A 13,872-nucleotide genomic window follows, 5' to 3' on the forward strand; every position below is an offset into this window, starting at 1 on the left:
ATAGTTCAAGAAAAGAAGTGAAAGTTTATGGTCATACCAAACATAACCAAAGCTAGTATATATTCAACATAGAGAGACGAGATATAAAACTAAATAAGAAAACATCAATTAAGAAACAAGAAACATTACAAAGTGTATCAACTAGTTCAAACTATTACGAAAGTACGATTTGAATATACTTGCTACTTGCAGTTACTAAAAGCCGAAGAAAACCAATAAATAATACAACGTCAAGCATCAGAGGCAAAATCAAATAAATAATCTCAGGGTTTAGTATATCAACTTCATGGACAGCCATTGAAGACATAACTTGTGCAATGCCAAAAATAAAAGTATCGACACGCAGTAGGAAGGTTTAGTGTAAACCTCTGTATTTAATTTCACCCCAAAAAATAATGAAGATACAAATTAAGTAATGTTTTAATTTGATGTTTACTTCACACGGTTAATTCATTGCGATACATATATTTTATGAATCATAGATTTGCCTTCAAATGATTTTGGTCAGCCATATTGATTGGTCTCAAAATTGGGTATATTTAAACTTTCAAAAACAGAATACGCATATACATTTAAGCATAATCAATACACATTATCTCAAATTATGCATTATGTTATGGAGATATTAAAAAATAATATTACACGAATAAGGACATTTTAAAATATTTACCTTTAGTTTGAACCTTTGAAAGTGCAGCACATATATTACATTCTGCTTTCAGTTTCGAATAAATGTTCACTGTGTTGTTTACAATACGGAAGTACAATACGTGTGCACGAATATAGTTATTGTAATACCTATGATTGGTTGTTGATTTTAAATATACACTGCAGAAGCATTTCTATTAATCTTAAAGATATTTTTTTTTAATTGATGAATATGTTTGGGTTTTTCTGTGCAAATATGGTGGGCTTCTTTGATGCCACTATTACATTGTGAATTAAATATTACAGGTGTATTTAACCGACCGACTTTTGTTTCAATGTTTTTGATAGTTTTCAACGTACTATACAACGAGATAAATTAAATGGTGTTTCTTTTGTTTAAGAAGATCAAAGCGTCTCTCTTAATGACTTATTATCTACACAAGAAGTTTTATCTAGCTCTAATTGTATAGTTTTATTGTTGATATTCACTCCATATGTACCAAGTGGGAGATACATTTTATTTATATTACAGAATTGTCATGGTATTCAAATCGGAAGATTTTATACACACAGACGAAAAAGTATACTTAACGACTAAATTATTCTTCATTTACCTGTGTAGGCTATATATGAAACAGTTTTTTTTTTCACGAGTGATAGTTTTCTAAAAATTGTTAAATATTTCACAGTGGTATATAGTTATCAAAAGTATCAGGATTATAATTTTATACGCCAGACGCGCGTTTCGTCTACATAAGACTCATCAGTGACGCTCAGATCAAAATAGTTCAAAAAGCCAAATATATACAAAGTTGAAGAGCATTGAGGACCCAAAATTCAAAAAAGTTGTGCCAAATACGGCTAAGGTAATCTACTCCTGGGGTAAGAAAATCCTTAGTTTTTCGAAAAATTCAAAGTTTTGTAAACAGAAAATTTATAAAAATGACCATATAATTGATATCCATGTCAACACCGAAGTGCTGACTACTGGCTCTTACTTCAACTTTGTTTAAACCTGGTTTTTTTAACTTTTGACCTTAAGCATTTATCCCTAATAATTTTATAAACTTTGTAATTGATTCTGGTATCGCAGACCAATCCTATTTGTTCATAGTATCTTAATTTACGTTTCTTGATTGAGTTAAGACTTCAAATTGATATCTTATCGTTCGTTTTCTATGTTGTGATGTAATACTATTGTTTCAGAAAAGGGAAAAAGGTTCGGTACCATTAAAACGTTTGATCCCGCTGCAAATGTTTGCACATATCCTAAGTCGGGAATGTGATGTATAGTAGTTGTCGTTTGTTTGTGTAATATATAGATTGTTGTTCGGTGTGAGCCAAGGCTCCTTGTTGAAGGCCTTACCTTGACCTATAATGGTTTACTTTTATAAATTGTTATTTGGATGGAGAGTTGTCTCATTAGCACTCATGCCACATCTTTCTATATCTATCTAAATACTAATATCTTTCATCAAGAAATAATGAATGTGATCCATAATTAACACATACCAGACAAGACAATGACAATTACACATGGCAAATTGAATTCAGACAATTAAAAAGGACACACGGAAGGCAAATTATCGTTTTCAACAACAGAATTTTTGTTTACAACCTTTGTGTACCACACATTACTGATGATTACGTACCGAACGTTACCTGTTCCCGAAAATAACTGTTATGCGGAGTATAAATTTGCAACGCTTCACGACGTTTTCTCGATATTTTATACATCCATTATTCATGTATTTATTTTGGATGCGTCTGTTAATGTATATGTTGGATAATATATTGTGTCTTATAGTTCGTAGTCCAAATAGATACAAAAAAGCCTTTTATTACCAACATTGTCGTAAAATTGTTTGGACTGGTGGTGTGTGAATAATTGTGGGAAGTTCAATATTTCATTTTCGTTACACAAGTGTGTCACTGTTTGTGATGTCATTTGGCTTCTGTCGTGTAAGGAAGATTTTCGTTGTTGGTCTGCCATTTGCATTTTGTGTCTATTTTTATATTATGTGATTTTAAACAAAAAAGGGATCTTGTATAGCTGACTTTACGGTGTTGAGTTTGTTCACTATTATATGTTCTTCAATGACAGTTTTTGTTTTGTCTTAAAAGATAATGAATTGATAACCTTAGCTGTATCTTGGCAAATTATGAATTTTTGGTCCTCAATGGTCTTCAACTTCGTGCTTTATAATGGCATTGTTAACACTTTTTGATTCGAGCGTCGCAAATAAGTCTTGTAGACGAAGCGCGCATTTTGCACAAATACAAAAACGTAATCCTAGAATTTATGATGGTTTATATTACAACCACTGAGCCGATGCAACTGCTGGTGGATGTTTTATTACCCGAAGGTATCGTCAGCCCAGTAGTCAAAACTTATGTGTTGACATGAATTAGCATTGATTTGGTTGTAATTATAAATCAACTGTTTTACGAAACTTTGAATTTTTGAACTATCGAGGCTTTTCTTCCTTAGAAATATTTTACTTTTTTAATTAGCTGTATTTGGCAAACCTTATAGGAGTTGCTTGTCATCAACATTATCAAAAGCTCAACGCTCTTCAACTTTGTTTCATTGGGCATATCATACACTTTTTGTCTGGAGCATAACTGTAGAAGAACCGCGCATCTAGGTCTAATATAAAGTTTCAATCCATGTATCTATGAGGAGTTTATGTGATTAGAAAACTTTCTAAGAAGATTCAGTCTGATCAAGAGATAAAAAAAAATTCAAATATATTCTTATTGTTAATTCAGTTATGTGTATGCATTTCATATTGCAGTCAATTTAGCATGATTCAGAAGGTGTATATACAACTATTTATGTTATTATTATATTCAGTTTATTTCGACTGAACATATCTTTAAAAACAGCAAGACAATTTCGGAACAGTTATGAAATGGACCAAAGACCGAATTTATCCTATTGATTTATGCATTAAACTTTTAAGAGCTATTTTATATCAAAATTCCAATGTTAGTTTTAATGGTTTTACAAATGACGTCAGTGTGTGTCTACTTACCTTTCCAAAACAATGAAGTACGTAGTCTTCAATCTTCTTATTTTATGAACTGTTGTGTATCTTTTCATTGTTTTTTGTTTTAATTGTCTTTTATACAGCCATATTTACTAATCAAATCTTTGTATCTATGGAATAATTTGGTAAAGTTAAAATGACATTTCCGCTTTTAAAAAGGTTTGTCACAAATCATATAAATATCGAAGTGCTGATTAATGAATTGTTGATACTTCTAGAAACATACCAAGTTTAGAAATTGAAAACAAATTTAAGCTTTGATTTCACTGAAACACAAACTGATTTTATGTTTATATTATGAAACTCTTTTGTGAAATTTTTATTTTAGTTTTCAAAATTCAGTATATGCAATGTAATTCAAATATTGCAAAATGTACGTCATACTATAGTTAGTCTTCGGGAAATTTTACAGAAAATTCATTGATGGTTTCAAATTTTGTATTTTTATATGTGATTTATAATAGAAGTTATGAATTCGTTCGACGTGTTTGATCTTTTTGATTTTGCCAATTGATTAGGAAAGTATATCGACGGACACACACAATGCATTTATTAGTCATTGTAAATAACTGATGAGCTTTGGATTTAATTGATCCTGTATAACTTTAAAACACGTTAATCCATTATTTTCATAACATGTTCATTTTGTCAGCAACATTTTGTAACACAGATTTGAATTAATTGTAGGAGCAGACATTTATTGTAGGATTTTACTGAGATGTACGGAGCTAGCAAGCGATCTTTACGGCATTTTAATTTCTTCTCTCAACAAAAATCTTTAGGGGATAGTTGCACAACGTTGTTAGATGTAGATGAGACACATGTATACCCTGCTTACTGCATATTTTGAGGTCAATCGAACATGTAGATTCCGGGAATGTAACAATATCAAAAAACCAATTGTTCCGAGTATAATTGCAAGGCTTTCCAACTTGATTTCGAGGGTAAAGAATGAAATTGTAGAAAACAGTATTACAACCTGTACAAAATATCACTGTTGGCGCATATAATTTGTTACATAAACCAGATTCAAAATAAGATTCAAAATACTTTCCCATTGACATAAACTATACTTTTTCAAATAATATAACTTTAGTTAACTTTTTAAAAGGTCGAATGTCTCTATAAGTAAACCTATAAGTACAAAAGAATTAGATTTTTTTTATAAATCCGTATGAGTTCCTTAGCAGTGGTCAAAATCTAGAACGCGCAATTGACCTTGGTCTTAATTTCAAGGTAATATGTCAGTAATCTCAACTCGAAAGATCCAAATTCATTACTTTGTATGGTTTAGGAGTAGTATTGATTTTAAATGAATAAGGGGAGGTGGGAGAACTGATATGAAGGGTGATCAAAACACTTCAACTAAAATGAATAGAAGTTGCACACTATCGTAAAGAATTATTTGCAAACACATCATATAATTAACTGTTTCTTTTGAATAAAGATAACAAGCAACATTCAAAATGTGTTTAAAATTAAGAATATGACCTTTAACCTTGACCACAATTTCCTCTCAATGCACCAATGACTTCATATCAAAAGACGTTGTGCCTATATGACTTTTTATGTATGAATTTTGTCAAACTCTGTAGAAAATGTAGTACAGAATGTATTTCACATAATAATTTTTAACGGTAATATTGTCATCGTGAAAACTCATCGAACCTTCAAACACACTTATAAGTATAGGTTATCTTACCAATGTTGTGAATAGATCTATGAATATAGTTAACATTGGCATAACTATCGATTTTGTCATCATCGAATTAACACATAACTAACTTTGTATTCTTTTCAAACGTCTTTTTTAGGGGATGTATAAATACTATACACGTTTATTTCTTCCCATTGAAACTACTCTATATATTTATTACAATGTACGTATTTTATTTAAAGGTTAACTCTGAACTATTCTACTGCCTATCGATACTGTTTTTTTTTTGGCATTGAACAAATCATGTCTTCTTTAAATCATGGGGATGTGTTTTAATTGATTTCAGTCTCTAATGCATTTTTTTTTTTTTGGTTTTTACTAGCTTTTAGTAACTGCGAGTATACAACAACCATACCTTCTTGATGATGTAACATGTTGATAAACTTTGCAATGGATTTGGTATTGAATGTTACATCTCGTCTCTTTGTTTGTATTGTTATTATATACCAGCGTTGATCACTGCTTCTCCGGTAAAGCGCCCATATGACGGAGCTCATATGTCTCAGATCTTTGAACTCTTATAACGTGATATTTTAAATGACTATAAGCATTTGTTTTTTTTTGTATAATATCCCTCGATATTTACCACAAAAAAAATCTTATATTTGTGTCAATAAATGCGCCTGTGCAGGTCTTAATTATGGTTGAAAGTCTAAATATGGACATTCCTACAGTAGCAGGACGAAACTCACGACTTCGTGTTATTTAGTTGTGCCTTTGTATACTCCTAGATGAGGTTTTTATATTTGTTTTCAATCTATATTTTTACTTTATATACTAAAATACTTTATTTTTATTAAGTTAGGTACATATTTAACAACGATAGTGGTTATACAGTCGTATTAATGTGTCCCTCGAAAACGTGTAATTTCCGTTAACAAGTAAAATACTCACTCATGACAAAATATTCAGCAGTATTAATGGCATCAAATGAGTTAAATTTGTTTTAAGGGTCAATACAACTATTTGTGCATATATCAAAGGTCATTTTGTTCGATTCATATAAGTCTAGAAAACAGAACAAACTTGAAACCTGTAGAGATTTGTTAAGAATGTAATCTCCGTGGAATGGTGTTTTATAAATTTACGGCAGTTTTGAATATAAACTGCACATCCAAAAGATATGAATCGGTGCCCATATTAATATTTATTACAACTTTTCCCTACAAAAACGCTCATTATTTAGATAAACGGCGAAATCCTAGAAATGTAATCTCCGTGGAAAGTAATATCCGTTGACACTAAAAAAACGTCGGGAATTTTCACGCGTTTCTATGGTATTTTGACGTTTCCGGGAATGGAAGACATTCAGCGTCCTGTGAAGATATATAGAAACAGATGAGTAAAGAGAGACAACTCCAACACTGGACAGTAGCAATCATTAAATTTGTGAAATAATGAATGGTAATTTGTAGTAATAGCTATTCTACCAATTATGACGCCTTGACATGCTATATTAAGTAGCTGCAATACATTCCATAAAATTGTATAAATTTGTTCCCACACAGAATCCAATTATTATATTTTTTTTATGTTGAAAAACGTGAAAATTTATACATTCAAAGGGATGTTTCTATACAGACAATACTTCATAAATTAAAATTATTAAAAAAAAACACTCTCGTACATCGTGTTTAGACTGTGTATGTTAACATATCAACCATAATATTAGGGAATCCTGTTCTATTCTATAAAAAATGTAGTATAGTATATATAGTAGTTTAGAAAATGTCCATTCAGTTTAAACCCTGTCTCCTTATTTTGTATTTTGTGTACCATATCACCATAAGAAATCAAATGCCCAAATATAGTTAAAATATAGAGAGGGGGGTGGGGCATATAAACTTACTGTTATGTCGATCTTTATAATGTAGATTCTTTATAATGTTGTAATCATATTTCGTACTTTGATTGCCATGCCGCCCCTTACTGAGTCTAACATTACACGATCTTACATGTTTTAAAGAAAATATAGTTTACAAGAGCTCTACCGATTATCCAGGAGACGAACATCGAGATTAAAAAAAAATCAAAATGATTGAACGATACAAATATTTATCACAAGACTGACAAGTGCATTTACGGGATTCAGGTTTAACTACAAAGATTTTTGATTTGTCATGTAATAGCGTTCCAAAATAGCACAACTTTTTACGCCCTTTAGTTCTGACGAACAGTGCTTTCTTTCACGTCCGCATTTCTATAAAGTATGGCATGCCGAGTTTACACTATTAATAATCATTACGGATGTAAAATAAGTATCGAAATGTCCGTTTATTTTATCAATATGAACCATGAAAACGTATTTTTGTACAAATACTCCCTTAAGTTCTGGCGAACAATGTTTTCTTTCACGTCTGCGTTTCTATATAGATAAAGTATGGCATGCCGAGTTTACACTATTAACATTTATTACGGATAGTAAAATAAGTATGGAATGGTGGTTTTAATTTGTCAACATTGTACCATGAATACGTATTATTTGTGCAAAATAATACATTAACACAAATTAACAAAAAAAATCTACTCAGAAATACATTTTACCATAGAATGGGCTAATTAAAATACTATTTCCAGAGTAAGCCGACTACAGACAAGAATAATTTTTATTTAGTTTCTGGTTGATGGTTTCTTTTAAAAATGAAGGAGATGATGCTGCCAATCAAGATAGCTTATAACTAGTACTCCATGTACGCACACAATATCTAATCTTTTTTGTGGTGGATTCAGTACTCACTTGGTATTTTTTTTTTTGAATATGTTGATATTGTTGTTTACAAAAAAAATCAAGAAGATGTTGTATGTTTACTAAAAAGACAACTTTCTATCAAAAACCATGTTACGTACAAGTAGACAACTGATATTTGCCACCGTACGGACTTCAACCATGAGAAAAATGATAGTATACAAATATACACACACATACATGTATCATGTATATATAGTTAGCTATAAAAGGCCACGAAATGACAAATGTAAAACGAGAGAACTAAAAGGCTTGTTTGATGTATAAAACAATAAGCAAAAAATAAATATGATATACACCAACAAACGACAACCACAGATTTATAGGATCCTAACTTGCTTGTCTTTCTGTCAGCTTTTGTCCCTTTTTCATTTTTTGACATCTCTATCTTTATTTCAACAAATATTTATTTGAAAACATTCCCTGTAAACCTGGTGCACTTCATTATTAATGGGCATGAAATATTTGCCACTAGACATAAATCAAACATGCAATTATCCACCAATTGTTACTATCTTAAATAACAGAGCCATTTCGGTTGTCTCGATAATGGTAGATTCGAGCATTGAAGGGTTTGGGTTCTAACTCTTAGTTCTACTTAAAATATCGTTAAAAATCCGGTTCATTGTGTCTATCAGTACACATATGACCATTAGATCTTGCAATTAAGTTATTTCATATTTTATAGCTGAATATACGTCTTGTGATTTTCTCATTGTTTAAGGTCATACGGTTGACATTTATTGGTTCCAACCTGATTGTTTTAACTTTGCTGGCTACTTGACTGCTTCCCATTGGACGATCAACAGTCATGTGTCCATCTAAAATACCAGCTACATGTAGTACAAAATGTACATTGACTTTAACATGATTAAATAATTATTAAAATGTTTTGTTTGTGTTTATGTCAGCTTCAGCAATATCTCCAATTTGTAAATTTCAGAAACAAAGAAAAAAACGAGAGCAGAATATCAGAAGGAATATCGCGAAAGAAAAAGGTTACAAAATGTAGAAGAATACCTATAAATAGAAAATGAGCGTAAAAGGAATTCATATGCACAAAGTACCGAGTTGTCAAAAAGAGATTTAGAACGGAAATGTAGAATCAACAGAGAAAATGTGAAGCTATATCGACAAAGAAAAAAACAAGAAAAGCAATTAGATATAAACAAAATGATGTTTCAAATAAACGCACGTCGTCCAGAAAAAGAATTAGTAGAGCTATTTCTAGAGCTAATAGAAAAATACACAAACTAGAAAAAGAATTGAAAACCTCAAACAGAAAAGTATGGAAACTTAAAAAGAGAATCAGTAGATTGAAAATAGTAAAAAATGAATCAAAATCAAACAAAAATCAACAAAAGAAGGAAAACATCCGCGGATGACGAAATGAGATATGTCGGTCTTGAGCCGTCCAAATATAAAACAATTAGACGTAAACTACAATTTCACAATGTACTTGTGGAAGAAATTAAGGCTGTTGATCCCTGCTTTACCAAAAACATAGTAAATGGGAAGGTAACAAAAAAATTCAAAATGAAATCTATTACAAGTCAGGTTTTCGGTATCCGTAGGAGATCTCTCATGTCAACGTCTAAGAAAATGAAAAACGTTTTACGTAAGAGACTTCCAGAAATACAAAAAGAAATTAAAACAGCAGTTTTAACCTTTTTAAACCGAGGGGACAACTCGTCTATAATGCCAGGGAAAGCTGATTATAAAACTGTTAGCGGTCAGCAAAAACAAAAGCACATTTTATCAGATCACATGAACAATCTGTTTCTCAAGTTTAGGTCAGAAAATTTAGATATAAAACTTTCTTATTCAAGATTTTGTAAATATCGTCCGATAAATTTCTCATTAGTTTCCTATGCTACCCGTAACACTTATGTATCAAGCACCAAAACATGGCTCTAAAATTACGCTGTCTTCATAAAATTGGTATAATTAATAGCGACAGTCCTGATGCTTTTGTGAAAGATGTTACAGACCACTTTGACGTATAGGCTTTATTTCAGGCTGACAGTGGTCCATTTCAATATGATGAATGGTCGCGGATAAATACAGACGCTGGACAAAGAATGAATATTGTTTCAAAATCATGTGATAGATCCAGTTTCATAAAACTTTTTAAACCTCAACTTTTTGAGTTTAAAGAACATGTCAATAGAGTCAGAAACCAGTACCATGCATTACAAGATCTTAAGGCTAATCTTCCTCGGAATCATATGATTGTACAGATGGATTTTGCCGAAAACTTCAATTGCCAGACAGCTGATGAGGTGCAGTCGTCTTATTTCAACAAATGCTATGTTAGCTTGCACCCTGTGGTAGTTTATTACAAAGTTAATGACATATTGCATCATAAAAGTTTTACATTTATTTCCAATGACTTAAGCCATAACGCAACTTTCGTTTTTTCTGTAATCAAAAGGCTAGTTCCAATTCTCGAAACTATTAATTTAGATTTAAAATGTGTTCATTATTGGACAGATAGCCCAACATCACAGTACCGAAATAAGCATATTTTCTCAATAATTAAAAAGCACCATGACCATTTCGGTGTTGATTGCACATGGGATTACTTTGAGGCAGGTCACGGGAAAGGTCCATGTGATGGAATAGGCGGAACTGTAAAACGGTGCGCTGACCTTGCTATCAAGCAAAGGAAATGTACTATACAGAATGCGGATGACTTCTACACGTGGGCATCGAGTAGCAACATATCTGTAGCCTTTAAATATATATCAAAAGAGGACATAAGCAGATATTCCATCATTTTAAATGAAAACATTGCAAAAAACTGCAAACCTGTCAAAGGAACCTTAAAGCTGCACTCAGTTCGAAGGAACGGCAGCTCCATTTGCATCAGAAACACATCGTGTTACTGTATGAGTTGTTTATCTTATGAGTTCTGTGCTGGTTGGACAAATGTATAATCAAGAATATGCTGGTCAGAAAAATGTGCATGTTACTTATGAATCTGATTTTTTAGTATATACAATGGAACTTAAACAAGCAGATGCTGTCATAAATGAACTGATGTTTGCTTATTTATCAAAGAAATAATATTATTCATATATATATATATAGGAACAAAATTAGAATTAAATTTATCTTCCGTTAGCTGTATTTTTAATTGTTGATAAACTTAAACATACGATATTTAATTTTTATTGTATTTTAATATTAGAATTTCCAATATGAAACAATAAAATGGGGAATAACTGCCTATTATATTACAAATACCATATGCCATAGATGTTAGGAAATATAGACCACCTTAAATAGCTTACAGCATTCAACAATGAGCAAAACTCATACCCACCTTCTTAATCCATCTTCCTAACTTAAAAAGTGTTTTACATCATCTGTTTGTGAAAAAAATTGTTCTGAAACAAGTTTGCAGGGCCGTAGCTACATTGCGGCAAATGGGGCAGATGCCTCATGTTAGAAATTAAAAAAAAACTGACACAAAAGATTGTCTTTATATCAAATTGTTTTCACGGAAAGTGTCTAGCAAGAAGGAAGTTCTCTTCACTCTCTGGTATCGCTCCTGCATGTTTTTCGTGATCCATGTTTCTATATTACTTTTAGTTTTCAAAGTTGATGGTCTATTGTTTGTACTTCGGTGTCCCGATTTTGTCTTTTGTTCATTTATTGTCCTACTTTATGACTATAGTCTGAGTGTTGATTTTCATTTGTAAACGTGTGGTTTTGCAATGTTGCATGCCCACCCGATGTCCAGATATTGTGCGAGAGAATATTTTAAGAATAGACGATGCTACAAGACACAGAAAAAAAATTGTCGTTTCTGAATGGAGAATTGAACTTGATATCAAAGAATACAAAACTGGCTGTTTTGTAGATAAAACTAGATAGTAGTAGCTAACATGATTTAATTAAAGTAAGGTCACCAATTTCCCGATATCAAAAATTTGAGAAAAAAAGCAACAATGTATTGCCATATGCCATTTAACATTGAAGGGTTAAACTTGCATTTAGTCATGTTCATACCCTTTAACAGAAAATAAAGGAATATGGAAGAAATGTGCACGAAACCTAATCACACACAAAGTCGATCAATGCATAGAAAAAAATACTAATAATCAATGGTCAAAGTTGCTGGAGGGTTCTTCAACAATAAAAGAATCGTTAATACCAAGATGGTTCCTAGTGTCGACTTAAGCAGTACTAATACTTAAAGTACAATAATGCACTGTCACTATATTTAAATGTAGTCATTAAAAAATCACCAAACTCTAAGCACAAAACAAGACGAGAACAGACAGACTGATCCGGTATTAATGATTATGAGAATTACGGTTTTTGCTTTCTCCTACATATCGATCTTTTAATGTTGTTCGTAAAACGTAAAAGTATTAAATTATAATGAATCTAAGTTTTTGCTTTGAGACCAGATATTTTTGGAGAAAAAAATAGCTTAAAGTTTTTTTTTTCTTAAAGCTTCTGGGGGCCTTGAGTCTCGCTAAAAAAAAAATGTGCCTCGCTATTAGAAGAGGCTAGTAACGGCCCTGGTTTGACGGAAAAAAATCAAAGTTTGTGGTGAAGAAAGTCAAAAGATTGGTGTAAGCCAATAAGTATGCAGACATTAGTAAATAAATCTTTGTTTTATCACACGAGAAAAACGCACGTTTATGTGAATTTAGAAAGTTTGAAGTAATAAGATACCTGAAAAAGAAATGATTTCAAAGGTTTATGCATTATTTCTTTTAATTTATAAATTATACTATCAGATAACGACGTCAACGAAAAAAAAAGACGTAATTTTTTTACAACATTTTTATTAATCACAACTTCAACCTCAACGATCAATACGACGTAATGGTAGAACATTACATGCTAAAATTTATATGGTGGATAGTATATACTATCAGGATGCTCTGTGTGATTTGTTTAGACATTTTGATTCAATTTATTTTCTTTCATTTTTGAGCAGGTACTTGGGCGCTTTACCGGAGAAGCAGTGTGATACGTGTTTGTTATGAATACAACAAATATTACTGTATTCCATTTTTGTATACCTTACGACAAAATTATTGCATTTAACTGTGTACTTTATTTTATTTGGCGGCATGTTGTGCAAGGTTGTGGTCGTCTTTCTGATATTGTATAACATCTCACTCCTTATTTCATTGATTTTGTATTTACATTGTGTCATAAATTCAATTGCATTAAGTATTTTAATTGTTTGTGTCTTAATATGTCTGTTGATTTAGTAAGGCCATTTCAATTGGTATTTTATAGTGTGTCTTTCTATGTTGTGATGTAACACTATTGGTTTTAGGTGGTACGACAGACTCGTCAAATTCCGTTATATTTACAACGATGCGTCAAATAAACAGACATAATAAATTAAATAGTCAAAATATGGGCACAGCAGTACATTGAGAACATTCTTGATTATTTAACGAAAGATACAATCAAAATAATGGTAAGTGTTGTTGAATTTATCAGTTGAATAAAATTTCGACGGGTGTTTACTCAGTTTAGTCATAAACTAATTCGTAGCAGTAAAAGTCTGCTATTAAAGGGGCGAAATAAGAGCCTATAGAGATTTTTACAACCTGTCGATAAACTGTGTAGTCGAAACGTACATAAATATTTGCAAGGAGAAAATTAACAACTTCAATCATCTCATCACACCCCTAGTAAGTATATCTAGTGTTTATTTCCCGTAAAATATA

General features: G+C 31.4%; 1 protein-coding gene across 1 annotated transcript in view; it reads right to left on the reverse strand.

Annotated features, from left to right (window-relative positions):
- LOC143055208 (semaphorin-5A-like) overlaps nucleotides 1-765 on the reverse strand; it is a 44,205-nt gene extending 43,440 nt beyond the window's left edge. Inside the window, exon 1 of the mRNA XM_076228344.1 lies at nucleotides 671-765. The gene's annotated coding sequence lies outside the window, so the exon portion shown is untranslated. The remainder of the gene's footprint in view (nucleotides 1-670) is intronic.
- Nucleotides 766-13,872: the final 13,107 nt, after the last annotated feature.

This window comes from Mytilus galloprovincialis, chromosome 12, assembly GCF_965363235.1.
Source record: "Mytilus galloprovincialis chromosome 12, xbMytGall1.hap1.1, whole genome shotgun sequence".
Taxonomy (NCBI): Eukaryota; Metazoa; Mollusca; class Bivalvia; order Mytilida; family Mytilidae; genus Mytilus; species Mytilus galloprovincialis.